We start from the raw sequence: 22,386 nt of genomic DNA, 5'->3' as shown, positions 1-22,386 counted from the left end.
GATATCACACAAAAGAACTATAGACAGATATTTCTTATTAATATAGATGCAAAAAATCCTCAACAATATACAAGCAAATGCAATCCACTAACATATAGAAAGTCTTATACACCATGACAAAGTGATATTAATCCCAGGAATGCAAGACATGTTTATATCTGCAAATAAATTAATGTAATTTATCTTGTTAATAAGATAATAACAAAAACACAATCATACCAATAAATATAAAACATTTAACAAATCCAAAAAATTCTTTCATGATAAAAAGATTCAAAAAGTTGGAATAAACATAAATTTAACCTGATAAAAGACTTCTATGAAAAACCTACAGCTAACATGTTACCTTTTGGTGAAAGACTCAATGCTTTCCCCTTAGAATAAGAAACAATACAATGATGTCTGCTCTCACCACTTTTTTTTTCCTGGAAGAAAGACAACTCATAAATTTTATTTTACTTATTTATTTTTATTAACATGTAATGTATTATTCATTTTAGGGGTACAGGTCTATGATTCATCAGTCTTACACCATTCACACCACTCACCAGAACACATTCCCTCCCCAGTGTCCATCACCCAACCACACCATCCCTCCTAACCCCCTCCCCTCCAGCAACCCTCAGTTTGTTTCCTGAGATTAAGAGTCTCTTATGGTCTGTCTCCCTCTCTGGTTTCATCTTGTTTCATTTTTCCCTCCCTTCACCTATGATCCTCTGTCTTGTTTCTCAAATGCCTCATATCAGTGAGATCATATGATAATTGTCTTTCTGTCTCTCTCCTATTTCGCTTAGCATAATATCCATAATAGCCAAACTAGGGAAAGAGCCTAGATGTCCATCAACAGATGAATGGATAAAGATGTGGTGTGTACACACACACACACATACACACACACACACACACTGGAATACTATGCAGCCATCAAAAAATTGAAATCTTGCCTTTTGAAATGATGTGGATGGAACTACAGGGTATTATGCTCTCACCACTTCTATACAACCTTGTCATAGAGGTCCTAGCCAGACAAAGAGGGCAAGGAAAAAAAAAAGATCACTCCAATCAGAAAGGAAGAAATAAAACTATCTCTACTCACAGATGATGTGATCTTGGGTATAGAAATCCTGAGGAATCCACAAAAATCCTAGAACTAACAAATCAATAAAACTACAGGATACAATATCAAAATACAAAAATCAGTTGTATTTCTCTAAACGAGCATTGAGAGATGTGAAAATTAAATTAAGAAAATAATTCCATTTATAGCATTAATGCTAAATATTTTATTTATTAAATTTATTTTAAAACACATATCAAAAGAAGTGAAAAATCTGTCCTCTGAAAACTGCAAAATTTTGTTGAAAATTTAAAGAAAACCTAAATAAATGGAAAGACATCCCATGTTCATAGATCAAAAGGCAATACTGTTCAGATGGCAATATTATTTAAATTATCTATAGATTCAACACAATTCTCAAGAAAATACTAGCCAGTATTTTTGCAGAATCTGACAAGCTGAACCCAGAACTCATACCGAAAAGGAAGGAACCCAGAATAGCCAAAACAAACAAGAAAAGAATAAAGATGAAGGTCTCACATTTTATGATTTCAAAACTTATGATAAAGACACAATTTTCAAGAAAGTAAGTTACTGGTAGAAATGTTACTATAATTTTGATAATGCTATAAATATGGATCAAAGGAATAGAATTGAGAATTAACAAATAAATCCTCACAATTATGCTTGGTTGACTTGTGACAATGGTTCCAAGATGAATCAATGAGGGAAAGAAGAGTTTTTTGAGCAATGGCCCTGGGACAACTGGTTCTTCACATGCAGAAGAATGAGGTTGAACCCCCTACTTCACACCATACACAAAATATAACACAAAAATTAACTCAAAATGTGTTATATATCTAAATGCAAGAGCTAAAACTATGAAACTCTTACAAGAAAATATAGGATAAATCTTTGTGACCTTGAGTTATACAAAGATTCCTTTGATTTCACACCTGAAATACAAGTGACAAAAAGCAATGGATAAATTGTATTTTATCAAAATTTAAAATTTTGGTGTTTCAAAAGTGAGTGAAAAGAGTGAAAGTGAAAAGAAAACATAGAATGAAAACTATCTGCAAATCATGTATGATAAAATAATTTTATTTAGAATATATAAAGAACTATAATAATTTTAAAAAAAATGAACCTGGGGTGCCTGGCTGCTCAGTTGGTTAAGCGTCCAATTCTTGGTTTTGGCTCAGGTCATGATTTCAGGGTTGTGAGATTGAGCCCCGAGTGGGGCTTCATGATGGGCATGGAGACTGCTTAAAATTCTCTCTGTCCCTCTGCTCTTCCTCACCCTCCATGCACAAGCTCTCTCTCTGTTAAAGAAAAAGAAAAAGGAAAGAAAGAAAGAAAAGAAAAAGGAAAATAGGCCAAAGATCTCAAGAGCTAAAGAAATATTTCTCCAAAGATGTGAAAATGGTCAATAAGCACATGAAAGGAGGCTCAACATTATTATTCACTAGGGAAATGCATATCAAAACCACAATGATATACTACTTCACACCCACCCAGGCCATAATCAAGATATGGAACAATTGAAAGCCTCAAATAATGCTGATGGGAATGAAAAATGGTATGGAAAACAGTCTGACAGTTCTTCAACATGTTAAACAGAGTATCCTATGGCCTAGCAATTCTATTCCTAATTAGAACTAAAAACATGTGCTATAAGAGATATGAAACCCAAGAGACATATAAACATATATCCACACAAAAATTTGTATGTGAATGTTTTATACCAATACTTACAATAGCCAAGAAGTAGAACCAACCCAAATATTCATCAAGTGATGAACAGATAAATAAATAAGATATATTCACATAATGGAATATTATTTGGCAATAAAGAGGAATGAAGTATTGGTGTATGCTATATAGACAAACTGAAAACATTATACTAAAGGAAAGAAATGTCACAAAAGACCACATACTGCATGATTTCATTTATGTGAATGTTGCCTGGGTCTGTGGTTGTTGGGGCAAATAAGGAAGGACTGCTGGATAAAGATTGTGTGTATCTATATTTGTTTACATATTTTATACTTTCTTTCACTGATGATTTTAGTTTTCACAGGAACAGATCTTGATCATATTTTGTGACATGTTTACCTATATTATTTTTTATTGTTTTTTAGCTTCTATTATTGGTTCTTTTTTTTTTAATTTTTAAAATATTTTATTTATTTGACAGAGAGAGAGATCACAAGTAGGCAGAGAGGCAGGCAGAGAGAGAGGGGGGAAGCAGGCTCCCCACCAAGCAGAGAGCCCCATGCAGGGCTCCATCCCAGGACCGTGAGATCATGACCCAAGCCGAAGGCAGAGGCTTAACCCACTGAGCCACCCAGGCCCCCCTTATTGGTTCTTTTTAAAACCCAAATTTCCCACTAATTTCACTAAGCTGCAAGTTTAATGACCCTTCATTGTGGTAAGACATGGCCAGCTATATTATCTATTGTTTTTTTCCACCAAGAGAGATTAATGTTTTATTATATAACTTCAGCACCTCACAAGGAGCTGGAATGGGATGACCCAGATTTTTAAGAATTAAGTTTCAATAATGTCATGAGAGTAGGGCACTCATGATTAGGTTAATATACTTATGCAAAGAGATACCAGAAAAGTTGTTCACTCTGTTATAAATGCACATGAAGCAAAGATTATATGGGTATTTACCAAGATGGCAGCTATCTACAACCCAAGAAAAGAGACTATAGAATGAACTTACTTTGCCATCTCCTTAATTCCAGCCTCCAGAACTATGAGAAAATTAGTTTATTTTGTTAAGGACACCAAGTCCATGACACTTTGCTTTGGCAGCATGAGCTAAGATAATTACAAATTTGAAATTGACAGGATATTCTCATCAGTTAGATTTGCACTGGAGACAAAGGACTGATGAAAAAGTGAATAAAGGTGCCTTTGGCTCAGATCATGATCCCAGGGTCCTGGGATCCAGCCCTGCATTGAGCTCTGCTCATCAGGGAGCCTGCTTCCCCCTCTCTCTCTGCCTGCCTCTCTGCCTACTGGTGATCTCTGTCTGTCAAATAAATAAACAAAATCTTAAAAAAAAAAAAAAAAGAAAAAGTGAGTAAAAAGTAATTACGAAAAAAAGTTATTATTAAATGAACAACTGAATAAACTGCTATTTACTAAGATAAGAAAAAAATGGAGATGCAGATTGAGGAGGAAAATCAAGAATTAGTACTGGATGTATTAAATTCAAAATATTTAAGTAAAGATATTAAGTAGAATGTTGGATATTTAAGAGTGAAAGGGCGATATTTAAAGCCTTGGATTGCATTAGACTGCCTACAAAATAAATATGATGGGATAAAATAATAGGTCTGAAACTTGAGTAGCAAAGGGGCCTGCAAAAAATCAGCAGGAAATTAAGGAAAAAACAAGATAATGGTGTCCTGTGAATTGAGTCATCACATTTGTAAAGGAAAGTATGATCAACTTTATCAGTTGTTGCTGAGAAGGTAAGTAATGAGGATTCATATTGATTATTCATACAGGAAGACTTTGGTGATTTCAGAGTATGGTGGGAGAGTATGAAACCTTAATTGGAATAGTGAAGACCCATAGGGTGTTATTGTATCATGATAAGGCAGCAATCTTCTCTCCCCCATGTTAAACATTTGAACAACTGAATAGATAGTGTTCAAAGACTTAAAGACACCCCCCTACTCCCGCATGGCTTTCCTTTCCGTCCATCACTTACCAATCAGAGATACCAACATACCCATTCACAATCATGACTGGAGAGCTGAACCATGGGAAAGAATTATAGGCAAAAGGGAAAACAAAGAAAATATAGATTATTCAGGTCAAACACAAAACTGCGACAGTGAAAATGTCACTTAACCTAAATAGCAATTTTTGAAATATTATATTGATATTCTAAAGAGATGTAAAGTTAAAAAATAAAAGCACACTAAAAGTGGAGGTCATAAAACCAAGTTTCTAAAAAAAAAAAAGCAAATCTAGGGACATCTGGGTGACTTAGTAGGTTAAGTGGCTTACTCTTGATTTTGGCTGAGGTTATAGTCTCAGGGTCCTGGGATCAAGCCCAGCATCTCAGCATGTGGCTCTGTGCTCAGCAGGGAGTCTGCTCCCTCTTCCTCTGCACCCCCATTCCCCCACTCCCGATGCTTTCTCTCTCACTCTTTCTCTCAAATTATTAAATCTTTAAAAAATGCAAATGTATGTTTTTAGAGATATTTACCCAACTATCAGTGATTAACAGGACCTTGAAGTTAAAAACAAACAAATGAAAAGGTCAATAATTTACTGCAATCCAAAATTTAAGGAAAAAGCTCATCACCATCTCTCTCATTTTAGAAAAATATGAACCATCGGTATAGGGTTAACAAATAATGACAAAAGAGGTTGTACATATCTATCAATGGCCAATTTCTAAAAAGTAGTCGAAACAGAAATTTGTTATAGGAAGGGCAAATAGAAGTTTACTGGTGACAGAAACAGGCCACTGGACAAAAGGTTACTTTCAATGTGAGTCAATTTCAAAGTACTGGCAGAGACAGGAGCATGTGGTCAGGAGGCAGGAGAGTTTCACCTATATCTTCATATTGAACTTTGACTCCTATTGAAGTATGACTTCAGACTTAATGAAAGAATTTCAAAGTGTCCTGAGCACTGCTATGTTTCCCTGATTACAAAGATATTCTGCTGCTCTGGTGACCCATTATAGTCTCTGTGATGTGGTCTGGACTAAGAGGAATCTCGGTATCAGGACCCTATATTGCCTCAAGACAGGTTCCATATGAATTAGCTGTGCTTATGTTTCCTAGGATACTAGGACCAGCAATTGCAAAAGCAATGTTATTCCAAAGAAACAAGCTTACTTCAGGACATGACTTTCAAGAAGTTGGGCCAAAGACCTCTATGGTGAAGCATTAGAGAGTAGTGAGTAAACATGGACATTGAGATCAGACTCCTGTATTCAAATATATTCCACCACCCCCCACTGTGTAACAGTGGGTGACATGCCTAGCCTCTCTGTGCTGTGGTTATCACATCAGTAAAATGAGAAAGACAGTAATACAACATCAAGGGGTACTAAGAGGATGAAAGAGAATTGAACAAGATCAGTGCAAGGTAATATTGTACATGCTATCATACTGAAATCAATTATTTGGGTTAAAGGACATATTATATCCCTGTAATTCAGTATTGTTTGAAGTATCCAAAGCCACAGTGTAAAGCTTCATGAAATTGTAATTAGAAAAAGTGAATGAAAATATATGAGGAATGTCAAAAAACTAATCCAGGTACAGTGTGAGTCCATGTTATGATGCTTGTGGAGGAAAACTAATAAATTTCCATTGGCAATTTGTGTATCTAAATGTCACTGGAATTGGATTTAGTAGGACATCTGTGGCTTAAAGTTGCCCTATATCAGTTTTTATAGCCTAAAATAAGTCCATAGCCCAGGGCTTGGAAATAAAACTGGAAAGATCCAAGCTATTTATTATTAGGGCATTTTTTATCTTTAAAAAATAACTACAGAGTTTGTTTATTCAAAAGCAAATATTTTATACTCAAAGGGATAATAAACTTTTTAAAAGTCTAGTAGCGAACACTAGACAGACTTTGAAGTTGTTATTTTTATCTGTGGCTAATACATAAAAGTGAAAATAATTAAATTGTGTCTTTCTATTTTCTGAGAGGGGCAAAAGACTGAAATACTTTTTATTTTCCTCATTTTTTCCCTTTTAAAATACACAGTCTAAATGGTTCCTAGCCAATCTTCACTTTCATTGCCTTGTATTCAAAGATGGTAGACCTGAGCTGAGGTGGTAGCTGTTAGCTATATGTGGCTACAAAATACTCTAAATGCAACTATTTTATGGTGACTAACATAACACAATAAAAAATAAATAAATAAATGCAACTAGTGAGGTTAGGGAACTATAATTTTAATTTATTAGTTTTTATTGAAATTCTGAAACTGACAGTCTATTAAGTTGTTGAAAACATTAGGTACGTTTGGATCAATGTGAATGTATGAATCTGCTTTTTCAGCTATAAATTTTATGGACTGTAAATATGGATCATGTATTTCTAATGAAAATTTAACATTCAAATTGGAATGTTCTATAAGTATAGAGTATACACTAGATTGAGGAAAGGGGAGAAAAAAGAGAAAGAGAGGCAAACCAAAAAATAGACTCAACCAGAAGAAACAAGGTGATGGTTACCAGAAGGGAGGTGGGTGTGGGGATGGGGGAAATAGGTGATGGGGATTAAGGAGTGCACTTGTGATGGCTGCTGGGTGTTGTAGGGAAGCATTGTATTATACATGTGAAACTAATATTACACTGTCTATTAACTCACTGGAATTCAAATAAAAACTTAAAAAAAAAAAAAATAGATTTCAAAACCTCACTATGAATAACAAAGAGTAAGTTAAGTTCATTAAAATGTTTTATATTGATTTTCTCCTGAAATTACATTTTGGACATATTGAATTATATAAAATATGCTCTTAAAATTAATTTCACCAGTTTCTTTTTACTTTCTTTTTAGTAGAGACACTAGAAAATTAAAACATTATTAGATCTTGCATTATGTTTTTATTAGACATTGTCCTTATTTCCAAGAAGGTACAAATTCTTGGAAATAAAGATAAGAAATTATAAATTTCTTACAAGAGGATAAGAAATTATAAATCTAAAGCAAAGCTTATCATTTTTTAAACAGATTTTATTTATTTATTTGAGGGAGAGAACGTGATAGAGACAGTGCAAGAGGAGTGGAGAGGCAGGGAGATAGGGAGAAGCAGGCTCCCCTCTGAGCAGAGGGCTGGACTCAGGGCTTGATCCCAGGAACCCAGGATCATGATCCAAGCCAAAGGAAGAAGCTTATCGGACGGAGCAACCCAGGTGCCCCACAAAGCTTATCTTTTAATATTAATCCTTTGAGTGAAATATAACCTGATAGGCATATTTCACACCATAATTTGTCCTGAAAATTTAATTGAGTCCCCCGATTTTTTTTTTTTTTAGGATCTATAGATTTTACCTAATGACCATGAGTCTCATAAAATAATCTGGTAGTAAATTTGCTTTGCTTTTTCACTTAATCAATAAAGACCTTATTTTTGACTACCTAATATATAATTTAGTCTTAGAGAAGTTTAATGAATAGTTTTCTTGGCTCTTTTGAAGATTAATAAGTATTATTTAGTTTCTATTGCTAAACGAGAATTCCATTTTATATATAGTGTTTTTATTTATTTATTTAATTTTAATTTTAATTTTTTATTTTTTATAAACATATAATCTATTATTAACCCCAGGGGTACAGGTCTGTGAATTGCCAGGTTTACACACTTCACAGCACTCACCATAATACATACCCTCCCCAATGTCCATAACCCCACCACCCTCTCCCGACCCCCTCCCTCTAGCAACCCTCAGTTAGTTTTGTGAAATTAAGAGTCTCTTACGGTTTGTCTCCCTCCCCATCCCATCTTGTTTCATTTATTCTTTTTCTATCCCCCAAGCCCCCCACATTGCATCTCCACTTCCTCATATCAGGGAGATCATATGATAGTTGTCTTTCTCCAATTGGCTTACTTCGCTAAGCATAATACCCTCTAGTTCCATCCACGTTGTCATAAATGGCAAGATTTCATTTCTACATAGTCTTTTTAAAAATGTGCAGACCTAATTGTAGTACCACCTACATAACATATAAAATGTTATGCTCTGCATAATTTAAATTTCATTTAAACTATATTTTATTTAACCTTAAAATCCTTTTGTAGCTAAATCAAATACCAAAACTCACTTCAAGGACAATCACATCATCTTAGGCATTTACTTGCCTACTCTGTATTTTTAGTGCATATGTACCATATTGAATAATGTGTGGCCAACTTAAAATCCTTGTCAAAATATAGGCTTTTTCTGTTCTTTTCAGGATCAGCTAGTGACTGGTGAGTAGAAATTCATCCATTCATTACTAAGTGAATATCTGAAATGTTACTGCTTTGAAGATATGGAGAAAAAATAGTGCAGTATTTTTCTTGCATTAATTTTTATTAGAATTATTCAGACATACAACAAAGTATGGTTTAGTATAGAGAATTCTCATATTTCTATTACCAACGTTCATCAACTCTCAATATTTTTCTAATCTTATTTCATCTATGTCCCTAAACAACTTTTTCTCAAACATTTAAAGTATCATTTTATTCACTCATAAAGTCCTGATAAGAACACTTAAATTTTTAGCACAGTTGCCACACCATTATAACATCAAGCAGAATATTACCTAATGTGAACTCCATAAGCAAGTATCATTTTAAAATTAGTGCAATTGTTCAGGATATGGACAAGATGTCCTTTATTTATGGCTTTGACATTGATCCTGAGAACCAGCTATCTCCCATTCTATAGCAATGGTGAACTAGATGCATATGTACATGTACTTGGCTTATTAGTGTGGTAGCTTTGCATGGGCTGGCCTAGTTGCTCTCAATAGTTGCTATTGTCTATAAACATTACATCTGTAAAGTTTTGTGGGATAAATATTTAGCTTTGAAGCCAGTTAAAATAATACTTCTATTATTTAAAAACAAAGGAGAGATAAAGAGGGATAAGAAATGAGAGGTTAAAAAGTAGACCTTTTGGACTGAAGATTTGAACAGTTTTCTTTCCATTTTTATATGCATGTAAGTACCAATGAATGCACTTTGCTATAAAGGGGAAGAGAAAAATGGAGTTTTAATTTGGAATAAAAACCAGGTTTAAAGGAATCTCTTTATGAGATTAATTAGCTAATGATGTACAGGAATGACTGGACTGCACAGGGAAGCCCCACACCACTTTCCTAGGAATTCACGGAAAATCCTAGAGAATTTATTTGGCTTTAAATGTGCTCTCTTTCAACATTCATTCTGGAGAATTATATGAGCTATGAGAGGCCCCATGAAAGGATCAAAATGTGCCAGTGATTTCTTCATAAAAGATACTGTTTCTCCTAGCTTTCTTCCCACTTCATGCAATATTTCTACTCCTCCAACTCAAGGAGTCTAGTTTTACATTATAGGTCTTAAAAAATGTCACAGTTTTCTTCCCCATCCTTATTTTTCTATTCTCTTACATTTTCAAAAAATCATACATTGAAGAGCTTACCATAGTTCATATATTACATCTCCCTATAATCCACAGAAAAAGGATCACAGCAGAAAATAGAATCCTGGACATCTCTGTCTCTGAAAGATTGTTAATCCTGGTTAATCCTACATCTGATGAAAGATGTCTGTCTGCACGTCGAAAGGAAATTTGTTAAAGCCTAATCAAAGGATCAAAAGGTCTTAAGAATCAGGGCTACAGTGAAAGACAATGACGGAATTATTAAACATGACTACATTTCATCATAAAAGATTAATTATTTACTGTAGAATTAAAGGGATAAAATGAAATTAAAATCCATCAACCATTTTCATTTAACCAAAGCAAAAAAAAAAAAAAAAGAACATCATAGTGACAAAGAACAACCTGGTCTTTTCTTCAGACTGTTTCCCCCACTTTGGACTATAATTATTAATGATAATCTCATTCTTGCTGCTAAAAGATTAGACAAAATAATAAAAAATTTGTCACAGGAAGCATCTGTTATTGGATATTTTTCTGGAATTCAAATATCAAAATATGGATTAGGTGGTATTTTATACTTACATAATAAGAGAATATTAATATATGTACAACTGTAAAAAACTTGAATTGTTTGTATTTTTACACATATACATATTATTTCATGTGTAAATTACTAACACAAACATCTTCAAATATCCACAACTAATGATATATATTATAGATTTTAAGAGGTTAAAATACATGTCATTAGAAATTAAACATATTCAAGGTGTAGCATTATAATTCATCATCTAAAAACATTTTAAATAAGATAAAGTTTGTCAAAAAAGAATTTTATGTTATCTGTCTTACATAATGGAGGTAATCCTGAACACCCATCTGTATAATGTCTTTTAAAATCCCCTATAGTTAGATATACTTTATCTACAATATAATACAAGCACTTTAAACCTAAAATGTAGTCAATTTTGACAAATGTGTATACACATGCAAGCACCATATGAATTAAGCTATAGGAAATTTTCATCATAGCCAAAAGATCCCTCATATCTTCAACAGTCAATTTCTCCCCCATCTATGACCTCAGACAATGACTAATCTACCTTCCATCACCAACAGTTAAACGTTTTCCCTAGAGTTTTATATAAAATGGAATCATATAGGATGTGTGACTCCCTTCTGTGTGGCCTTGTTTGCTTAGCCTAATGTTTTTGACATCCATGATGTTAAACATAAAGGTAATTTATTCTTTTAAATTGCCAAGTAGTATTCCATTGCATGAATATGACACAACTTGATTATCTAGTCTTCAGTTGATGGGCATTTGGATGATTACCAGTTGGCTTGTTTCCAAATTGCGCTTATTCATAGAACATTCATAGAGCATAGAAAATTTAAAAAATATATAAATAAAATCATTTTAACGTTTACATTCCCACTAGCCTTGGGTGGGAAGAGTTCTAGTCATTCTGCATCCTCACCAAAGCTTGGTATTGCCCATCTTTTAAATTTTAACTATCGTGCTTGAGGTGCAGTAATACAGCACTGTGATTTTAATTTGCAATTCCCTCATGACAAGTAATTCTGAGCATTTTTTCCATGTACATTGCCATTTGCATTTTCCAAGACAATTCTGTTCAAATTTTCTGCCATCTTATTATCAAGTGTTATTTATTTATTCCAGATAAATATTCTTTGTCAAATATTTGAATTGAGATTATTTTCTCCCTGCTCCTAGCTTGCTTTTTCATTTTCTTAACTGTGTCTTCTGAGGACCAAAAGTTCATTTTGATGAAATCTACTCATATTTTTTTTTCTTTTATGTTTTTTTTTTGTCTACTCCAATATCATCCATATTTTCTCCCATCTTATCTTTTAGAAATTCTGTAGTTTCATCTTTTATATTTAGACCTGTGACCCTTCAACCTATTTTATTTAATATTTTAATTTTAAAATTTTTTAGCTCAATTTATGGTGTGATTTAAGGATTAAATATATATAAAGCATATATAAAGCAATGTTTGTTGAAATGTTACCGAAATTTATTGAAAAGGCTGTTTTATCTTTTATTGAAAATATATTGATCCAGGACACCTGGGTGGCTCAGTCAGTTAAGCGGATGCCTTTGGCTCAGGTCATGATCTCAGGGTCCTGGGATCAATCCCCACATGGGGCTCCCTGCTCAGCGGGGAATCTGCTTCTCCCTCTCCCTCTGCCTGCTGCTCTGCCTACTTGTATTTTCTACCTGTCAAATAAATAAATAAAATCTTAAAAAAATTTAAAAAAAAAAGGAAATATTTTGATCCTATATGCACTGGTCTATTTCTAGAACCTCTTTTCTGTTTCTATATGTTTATCCTCATAGAAATATCATTATGTCATGATTCTTACAACTATATTACACATCTTGAAATCAGGTAATGTGTAAGTCCTCCAATTTTGTTATATTTTTTTCAAGAACATTTTGGATATTCCATATTCTTTTAATTTTCATTAACCACTTAAATTAGTTTGTCAATTCTTTTTAAAAAGCTTGCTGAGATTTGTATAAGGATAAAATTAAAGCTACAATTTAGTGGTTCCCAAAGACTGCTCTCTGGCAAACAACATTAGCATCACCTGAAATACAATATAAAAATATAAATTCTCAAACACCCCCTCATGTCTACTGAATCAGAAAATCTGGAGATGGAAATTTGCCTTTGCACTATTATTGTCATTGTATTTTACTTCCTTAAATGTTAACTTTTCATATTCTTATTTCTCTTGTAAATTAATCAATTACCTTTTAAAAACATTAAAAAACAAGAAAAACAAACATCTTGCATTTTCTGACATACATACCATTTCTGGTTGTTTTCATTTCCTTGTATACATTTGAGTTTTAATTGGAATTATTGTCCTTAACCTAGAAGAAAATCCTTGAAGATTTCTTGTGTTGTAGATCTATTGAGACAGATTTGTTGAGATATTGTTTACTGGAAAATATCTTTACTTTTCCATTTTTAAAATAATTTTGTTATATTTATATTTATAGGTTCAAATTCTTTTGTTGTTATTTTTATTTCCATATTAAGGATGTTACTCAGTTCTTCCATACTGCACAGTCTCTCATGATATCAGCAGTCATTCTTAATTTTGTTTCCCTGCATGAAATGAGCCTTTGTATGAAAAGGCTGCTTTCATGATATGCACTTTATTATTAGTTTACAGCACATTAGTTATGATGTCTTTGTATGCTTTGTTTTGTTTTTTCCTTTATCTTGCTTGGTATTTAATTTATTGAACTTATCAAAAGGATAAGTGATAATAATTATTGGTGAGGTGTTTTTTAGTTTGTTTGTTTGTTTGTTTAACGAGGGAACATAAGCAGGGGGCACGGGGAGTGGGAGAGGGGAGAAAGCAGGCTTCCCACCAAGTAGGGAGCCCAATGCGGGACTTGATCCCAGGACCTGAGAAAAATGACCTGAGCAGAAGGCAGACACTGAATGACTGAGCCACCCAGGCATTCCAAGCAATGGAAGTTTATTAAGTGAAGATACAGAAAAAGCTCTCAAGAGTGAGAGGGATCCCAACAGGGTTGCCCATGAGGATGTCAAGAAAAGGAAAAGGCCATTGTGTACTGTTGGTTGGGATGTAAATTGGTGCAGCCATTGTGGAAAACAATATGGAGATTCCTCCTGATATTAAAAATAGATCTACCATATGATCCAGTGGCCCTACTTTTAGATATATATACAAAGGAAATGAAACAGGATCTTGAAGAGATAACTTCATTCCCATGTTTGTTGCAGCCTTACTAACATAGACCAAGGTATAGAAAAAAAACCCAAGTATCTGTCAATGGATGAATAGTTAAAGAAGATGTGATTTACATGCACAATGTAATATTATTCAACCTCAAGGAAGAAAAAATCCTAACATGTATGGCAACAATGATAGACCTTATGGGCATTATGCTAGGTGAAATAAATCAGGCAGTGATAGACAAATATTGGATGATATCATTGATACGTGAAATCTAAAAAAAACTGAATTCATAAAAAAAGGGACTAGAGCGATGATCACCAGGGTTGGGGGAGGGGTATAAGAAATAGGGAGATACTGACCAAAGACTATAAACTTCCAGTTATAAGGAGAATAATTTCTAGAGATCTAATGCATAGTTCGATGATTACAATTAATAATACTGAACTGTATATCTGAAACTTGCTAAGGGAGTAAGTCTTAAATATTCTCTCCATGAAAAAGGAATGGTAATTATACGATGAGATAGAGCTGTTATCTTATGCAATGGTGATAATCATTTCGTAATATATTAAATGTATTAAGTCAGCTTGGTGCACATCTTACATCTACAAAATGTTATCTGTTAACTATGTCACAACAAAGGGAAACAAAACAAAACACACACACAAAAATAAAGACAGTAAGTACCTCATTTACTGAATTTTTCCATTTTTTCTGATGTTAATAAGATTTTTTTTTTAAACGTGGGGAAAACCAACCTCTTAACTAGCCTCTTCTAATTGCCTGTGTTAGGATATATCATGGTACAAAATATATAGGGCTGTCATCTAACCCCAAATATGTATGATTCTGTGATATAAAAAGAACTCTATGATAATCGATAAGTGCTTCACATAAGATGTTACTGTAGCCAAAATAAATAGAAAATCTCAAGTCAGAATTCCCAAAGGTCCTTTACTCCCTCAACCCACTTATTTTAAACTTTACCCTTTATACTCATCACACATTGCAACTTCTGTTCAGATCAAATCTTCACTTTTTAGTAGGACTAGCGTTTATAAGATGCTTTCTTGTCCACCAGTTTTGACCCCATACTAGTACTGTGATGTGTGTGAAGCAATCTAACTTTTTAAAGAAAGTTCAGTGCTATCTTTTTTTTTTTCTAAAGATTTTTTTTTATTTATTTGTCAGAGAGAGAGGAGAGCGAGCAAGCACAGGCAGACAGAATGGCAGGCAGAGGCAAAGGGAGAAGCAGGCTCCCCGCCAAGCAAGGAGCCCGATGTGGGACTCGATCCGAGGACGCTGGGATCATGACCTGAGCCGAAGGCAGCTGCTTAACCAACTGAGCCACCCAGGCGTCCCAGTTCAGTGCTATCTTAAAGTCACATAAGCATTAAGCCAAGCATCACTTTGGATACCAATTGCAATGCTGTTTTTTTTGTTTGTTTGTTTGTTTTTGTCAGAGAGAGAGGGAGAGAGAGCGAGTGCAAGCAGACAGAATGGCAGGCAGAGGCAGAGGGAGAAGCAGGCTCCCTGCCGAGCAAGGAGCCCGATGCGGGACTCGATCCCAGGACGCTGGGATCATGACCTGAGCCGAAGGCAGCTGCTTAACCAACTGAGCCACCCAGGCGTCCCTGCAATGCTGGTTTTTACAGACCATGAGAAGATTCTAATTTTGGTCTACACATATAAAATTCAAGGAATCGTTATTTCAGAATTTAATACTACTTATTTTCTTTGTCCTTGAATTCTGAATCTGTATCCCACTCTGTCTGAGCTATATCAGTTATTAGTTTGTGATCTCTCTCTTTTTTTTTAAGATTTTATTTATTTATTTGATAAAGATTATAAGTAGTCAGAGAGACAGGCAGAGAGAGAGGAGGAAGCAGGCTCCCCGCTGAGCAGAGAGCCCGACGTGGGGCTCGATCCCAGGACCCTGAGAACATGACCTGAGCTGAAGGCAGAGGCTTTAACCCACTGAGCCACACAGGCGCCCCTAATCTGTGATCTCTTAAATAGAGAGTTACACTGCCTACCTGGAGACTGGCTGTACCTAGCCATGCTGGATTCCACATGCTTTGAAAATACTCTTTTCTTTTAAAAGATAAATATTACACTATAATATGCCTACAGTAACATGCACTCATGTGTATAGCTTGAGGACTTGTTACATGTATTTAGCAAATGTAACCTCCACTCAACTGAAGAGGGACAAAATTTCTGGTACTCAAGCAGTTTCCCAAAATCTCCTCCCCACTCAGTAACAATTTTCCAGAGGTTACTAATAGTTTAACCTTTAGTACCTTTCACTTACTTTACCTGTCCTTGAATATCATTAAACTGAAATTATACATTAAGTACAATTTTGTATCTGAATTATTTCAATTATATTTTTCCACCTATCCCCATTAATGTTTATGTACAATGTTTGCTATTTTGTTGCTATATGGCATCTTACAACGCAAATATAATTTATTCACCCCTTCTCATGTATAGTTGACACACATTACATTAGTTTCAGGTGTATAAGTAGAGATTCAACATCTCTGTACATTATGCTGTTCTCACAAGTAGAGCTCTCATCTGTCACCCTATGATGCTATTACAATACTATTGACCATATTCCCTACGCTGTACCTTTCATCACTGTGATTTATTCATTCCATAACTGGAAGCCTGTACTTCACACTGTGCTTCACTCATTTCACCCATCCTCCCACTGTCCCTTTTGGCCACCAGTAGTTTGTTCTCTGTATTTATAGGTCTGTATCTGGTTTTGCTTGTTCATTCATTTTGTTTTTTAGATTCCACCAAAAAGTGAAATTGTATGGCACTTGTCTTCTTCTGATTTATTTCACTTAGCATAATACCCTCTATGTCCATCCATGTCACAAATGACAAGATATCTCATTCTCTTTTATGGCAGAATAGTATTCTGCATTTATATATATATATATATATATATATATATATATATATATATATATATATATAAAGTATACATACATATACTACTTTATATATTTCTTCTTTATCCATCCATCTGTCAATGGACACTTAGGTTGCTTCCATATTTTCACTATTATGAATAATGGTTCTGTCAGGTTTTAAAAGTGGTAGTATCAGTTTTTAGACCCAACAGCAACATATCAGAGTTCCAGCTGGTTTCTTTCTTCAGCAAAAATTGGTATTTTTTTCTTAGAATATGTATCTTTTCATTTTACAGTCTACAATAAATGAGAATGTTTGTAACTTCCTGGACAAGAATCTCCAGACAGTTTAATTCTAGTACATCCCCCCTGCCTTTTCTACTTTTGCTGGCATACATTTTTACTTATAAATCTGCTCTAAACCCTTCAAGGTATTTTGATTATTGTTGTTTTAAACAATAAGTTATTTTCACAGTCATTTTCATATTTACCCTTTATAGTATACTTCTTTCTTTCTAATGGTTCTGCATTTTCACCTGGTATCATTTTCCTTCAGTTTCAAAGATGTCCCTTAGTATTTTTTACAGTACCATAACTGTTGGCAATACATTCCCTCAGATTTTGTGTTTCTTATATCATCTTCATTCTTCCTTTATTCTTAAAGGGTATTTTTGTTTTATAGGAAATTCTAAGTTGGCATAGATTGTTTTTTCCTTTTAGCACTTTGAAAACGTTAGTTCATTATCTTCTGACTTCCATGGTTTCTTTGCCTCTTTCAACATCTGAATCATGTGTGATTCTACTTCTATTTGCTATTTCTCATCTTGATTCTTGGCCTCATTTTTCTGTAGCTTTGCATATCTCATGCATTTTATCATATATCTGACATTGTGTGAAATCATTGTAGAGCATGAGAATATTGCTTTTTTCCTCCTAAATATGCATTCTCTTTCCTCTGTTAAACAGATAAAAAAGATGATTATCTCGGTTCCCTTAGAAAATGAGCTAGGCTAGGTTGCAGTTCTATTTAGGCTCACCCCACCTGTCTTGTCCTGTGCATTAGGTTTGGTCCTCTTAGGGTTTTTATTGAGAAAATGTTGAATCGTTCTTGCCCCATCCCTTAAATACTACAGAAAACTTGGTCTTGCCTCTGGAAATTTTAGCTTAACCTTTTAGCCTCACAAAATACACAGTTGAAAATCTCTGCAAATAATGTTTGGGGTTATCTGATATCTGTTAGCAGCAACCCCTTTTCTGGAGCGTGTTGCTGTTTTCAAAGCAACATCAGAGTGTGGGAGTTTTTATTCTATACTTTTAACTAGCTCTCCCCCAAATTTTGTCCTACCTCATCACTCAGTAAATATGTGGGGCAAAGAAAGGTGCATTTGGGGACTTTTCTAGATTCCAAACCTTGACTCAATCCATGTGACCATCAAATGGTCAAAAGAGAAATCAAATTTCTCTTTTTCCCAGCAGAACCCTTCTTTGTTTACTGAGCCCAAATATCAGTCTGTTTTCAGAATCAGTTTCCCTCAGGGAATAAAATGAGTAATTATTGTCAATTTGGAATGGCTTTTCTGTGTCTGAAACTTTATTTTTTTAAAGATTTTATTTACTTATTTGACAGAGAGAGGGATCACAAGTAGGCAGAAAGAGAGAGAGGGAAGCAAGCTCCCTGCTGAGCAGAGAGCCGAATGCAGGACTCGATCCCAGGACCCTGAGATCATGACCTGAACTGAAGGCAGCAGCTTAACCCACTGAGCCACCCAGGCACCCTGTCTCTGAAACTTTAGTTCATCTAGGTCTTTTTGCTTCTTTCTGGTCATTAAAATATAATAATAATATAAGAAATAATAATATATAACATATTCTAAATAACATATAACAAAAATATAATTTATCCATTTTCTTCCTAGTTGCTATATTAGGAGTGAAGAGCTGCCTGTTATTTATACCATCTTACTTAGAACTAGAAGTCCTCGGGGAGCCTGGTTGACTCAGTTAGTGGAATATGTAACTCTTGATCTCAGGGTTGTGAATTCAAACCCTACGTTGGATGTAGAGATTACTTAAAAACAAATTATAAAAAAAAAAAAAATAGAAGTCCTTCCCCTTTTTTATTGTTTGATTTTGTTTTATTAGAAGACAGACTTCTCATGTTATATTGAGGTTATTGGATAATTTCCTACATATCTTGGCCATTGATATTCTTTACTCATTAAAAGGTTGCTGGGATTTGAAAGATTAGGAGTCATTATTAGGTACAATGTGGGGCATCCCTTGACTTGAACTTTTTCCTCTTCTTTGATAGCTAAGAATATGGTTTTTAGAGCAATTCCTGGATTCTTGCATATTTTTACATTGATATTTAATATCCAGTGTGTTCAAGGCACTTTACATACATTGTTTCCAACCTCAGCCATTCTTAAAAATTGAGTAACTATGTCTTCCTTTCCTTTCCAGGTAGTAAATGGCATGGATTCTGGAGCCTGACTGCTGGAGTTTAAATCCTGGCTTTAGCACTTGGTAGGTAGTTAGCCTGGGTAAGTATCTTTGAGTCTCTGTATCTTAATTCCTCTTCTGCATTTTGGGGATAATAATAGTTCCTATCTCATAAGCTTTTTGTTTCTTAAGGATTAAATAATTTAACAAATTTAGGGAATTTAGAACAATATCTGGCAAGTAGTAAATACTTACTAAATATTAGCTATTATTTAATTTATAGGGAACAAAATTATGGTTCACTTAGGATTAATAATTACTCTAATTTGGCATAGCCAGAAAATGTGGCAAATAGCTTTGAATATAATTAATAGACTCTTAAAACCTGTGTTCTTTACCCTACACCATGAGCAGATAAAATTAACCTATATGAATTTAATGTGTTTTTATTTGTTAGCAACTAATAATCAAAAATGGCTGAATTAATTTTCACTAAATGTGACATTTATGTTTTCAATTATTTTGTTTTACTGTATTTTATTTTTAAGATTTTAGTTATTTATTTGACAGAGAGAGCAAGAGAGCATAAGCAGGGGGAGCAGCAGAGAGAGAAGCATGAGGGTTTGATCCCAGGACCCTGGGATAATGACCTGAGCCAAAGGCAGATGCTTAACCAGCTGAGCCACCCAGGTGTCCCTATAGTGATTTAATTTAAAATATACCATTTTAAATTCTAGAGATACCTCAAAGAGAAAAGCAGCCATCATCCTTAAACTATTTTTAGTTACTAAGGTATGACAATAAATGATAAGCCCAGATAAAACCTATTAATATAAACATGTCATACATTTTTAAAAAGAGAGAATAAACACTGGATTTACTTATGGAGGCCCAGTCAACTCTGATTTGTATACATGAATGTGTACATTATCCCAGAAGGCTCTGTTGTGGAAAACTGTATGTTAGATTATTAACAACAAGAATTTGCTTAGTCACATCAATTCCCCTGATTAGTGCTCAAAGGGTCAGTTAGGGAAAATCTAAATATAAAACTATTTGTCCTTACCCACGTTTTCCTGATGAGTATCTGGAGTGTTGGGTTGCAAGCCTGAGAAACACAGGTGGTCCACTCAACTAGGAACTTGTCTTTTCAGTCCTGCTGGTGTGGCTCTGCCATTGTTGAGTTTTAAACATCTCCTTGGTCTGTATAAAAATAACCTCTTCAATTTTAGTGTCACAAATATCTGCTTTTCAAAGGATCCTGACAAGTACAAACTACCAATCAGTTAGATTCATGCAACTCTCAGGAGATTTCTTTCATAGAAGGAAAAGAGCAAGCTAATCACAAAACTAAGACACATCATTTTTGATTTAGAAATTTTCCCTGATGTATCACTTTTATACAAAGTACTTGGGAAAATAGTTAAGAGGATAAATACAATTTGGTCATATAAGCTCTACTGCTTAGACTCCTTTATATAAATTTATTATTAATATAATTTGGTAATCATATAAACCTAGTCATTTTATCAATACCTCATTGTTTGCCATTATTAAGGGATAAACTCCCCTTCTTCCTTGCTCAAAAATGAAAGAAAAGCCAATAGTGGGTTAAGCAATTGGGAATTTTATTTTCTTCCATGTACAATTCCAGGAGAGGACAGGCTAGTGATATTACTGGGGATTTGAAGTGTCAGAGACCTAGGCTTCTTGAGTTTTCATTCAACAAGATCACTCTGTGACCCAAAATGGCTATCAGAGTTTCAGCCATTATGTCCTCACTCCAGGAAATGAAATGAAAAGAAGGGGATAAAAGACATGACTTCTCTCTCCCTTAAGGACACTTTCCAGGAGGTACCATTCATGTTTACATAATATTGTCCATAACTTGGTAATATGAACACACTTGCTACAAGAATGGAAAAGAAATGAAAGTTTCTTGGTAAATAGTCATGTGGCCAGCTAAAACTTGGAAGTTCTATTACAGGAGAATATAAATGTATTAGCCAACACAACAATATCCACATTGATAAATTTACTCTCTTATAAACTCTTTACCAGTTTGTCTGGCTGGAAAGGATGTTCTAAATATTCCTAAGTACTTCCCTGACTAACTAACCAGAGGAGGCTGAACAAGATTTCCTTTTTTCTCAGCATTGGAGAAGGTCATGGAAAGGAAGTGATCACAGGGTTGACCCACAAGCTGGACCCAGACAACTACAGGCTCCTCATCTCCTCCCTGTCCTTGGAATGTATATTCCACCTACCATTGCCATAACCAGTGCTGTGTCAAGGATGTAGAATGTAAGGTATTACTGAGACCATCTGAACTGAATATGTGACTGAAGGCCTCTACACAAGCTTTTAAGATTCAGTGAAATCTACTCACCTTGCGAGACAAGTCTCCTATATTAGTTCCCTAGGTTATTAAATCTGCTACTTGGGCACCTGGGTGGCTCAGTGGGTGAAGCCTCTGCCTTCAGCTTGGGTCATGATCTCAGGGTCCTGGGAATGAGTCCCACATCAGTCTCTCTGCTCAGCAGGGAGCCTGCTTCCTTTCCTCTCTCTCTGCCTACCTCTCTGCCTACTTGTGATCTTTGTCTGTCAAATAAATAAATAAAATCTTCAAAAGAAAAAAAAAAAACTGCTACCTACCATTCTGCAGTGGTCTGACTCTTCAGTCTCTCCTTCCCCTCCATGTATAGAGGCCAGTTTCAGATTTCACCTGGGAATCTCCAGAGTTTGTCAGCCAATATTCAATTACTCAGGGTTATGACATTACGATCAATGAGCATGAAATAATATAGTCAACATGGCTGTGCTTATCTATCTATCTTAGATTTTGGAACTGGAATTCATGGATGACATGACCTTATTTTAAGACCATTTCTAAAAAAAAATAAAAATAAAAATAAAAAAAGACCATTTCTAATAGAAGCAGAATGAGAATGATTAGCAATGTCATGACTCTTCTCCCTTACAAACATATTCCATTTACCACTTAAGTAAACCTATAGATGAACCATACATCTACTGGGATTAGAATCATGCTCCAGATCCCACATTT

At 34.5% G+C, this 22,386-nt stretch overlaps 1 long non-coding RNA gene across 3 annotated transcripts in view; it reads left to right on the top strand.

The window, feature by feature from the left end:
* LOC125095770 (uncharacterized) overlaps nucleotides 1–21,759 on the top strand; it is a 50,333-nt gene extending 28,574 nt beyond the window's left edge. For all 3 annotated transcript variants that reach the window (XR_007125947.1, XR_007125945.1, XR_007125946.1), the window contains 2 exons: nucleotides 19,341–19,403; nucleotides 21,474–21,759. This is a non-coding gene — a long non-coding RNA (uncharacterized LOC125095770). The remainder of the gene's footprint in view (nucleotides 1–19,340; nucleotides 19,404–21,473) is intronic.
* Nucleotides 21,760–22,386: the final 627 nt, after the last annotated feature.

Source organism: Lutra lutra, chromosome 3, assembly GCF_902655055.1.
Source record: "Lutra lutra chromosome 3, mLutLut1.2, whole genome shotgun sequence".
Lineage (NCBI taxonomy): Eukaryota > Metazoa > Chordata > Mammalia > Carnivora > Mustelidae > Lutra > Lutra lutra.
The sequence above is the reverse complement of the archived record's forward strand: the minus strand, read 5'-3'. Positions and strand labels throughout refer to the sequence as shown.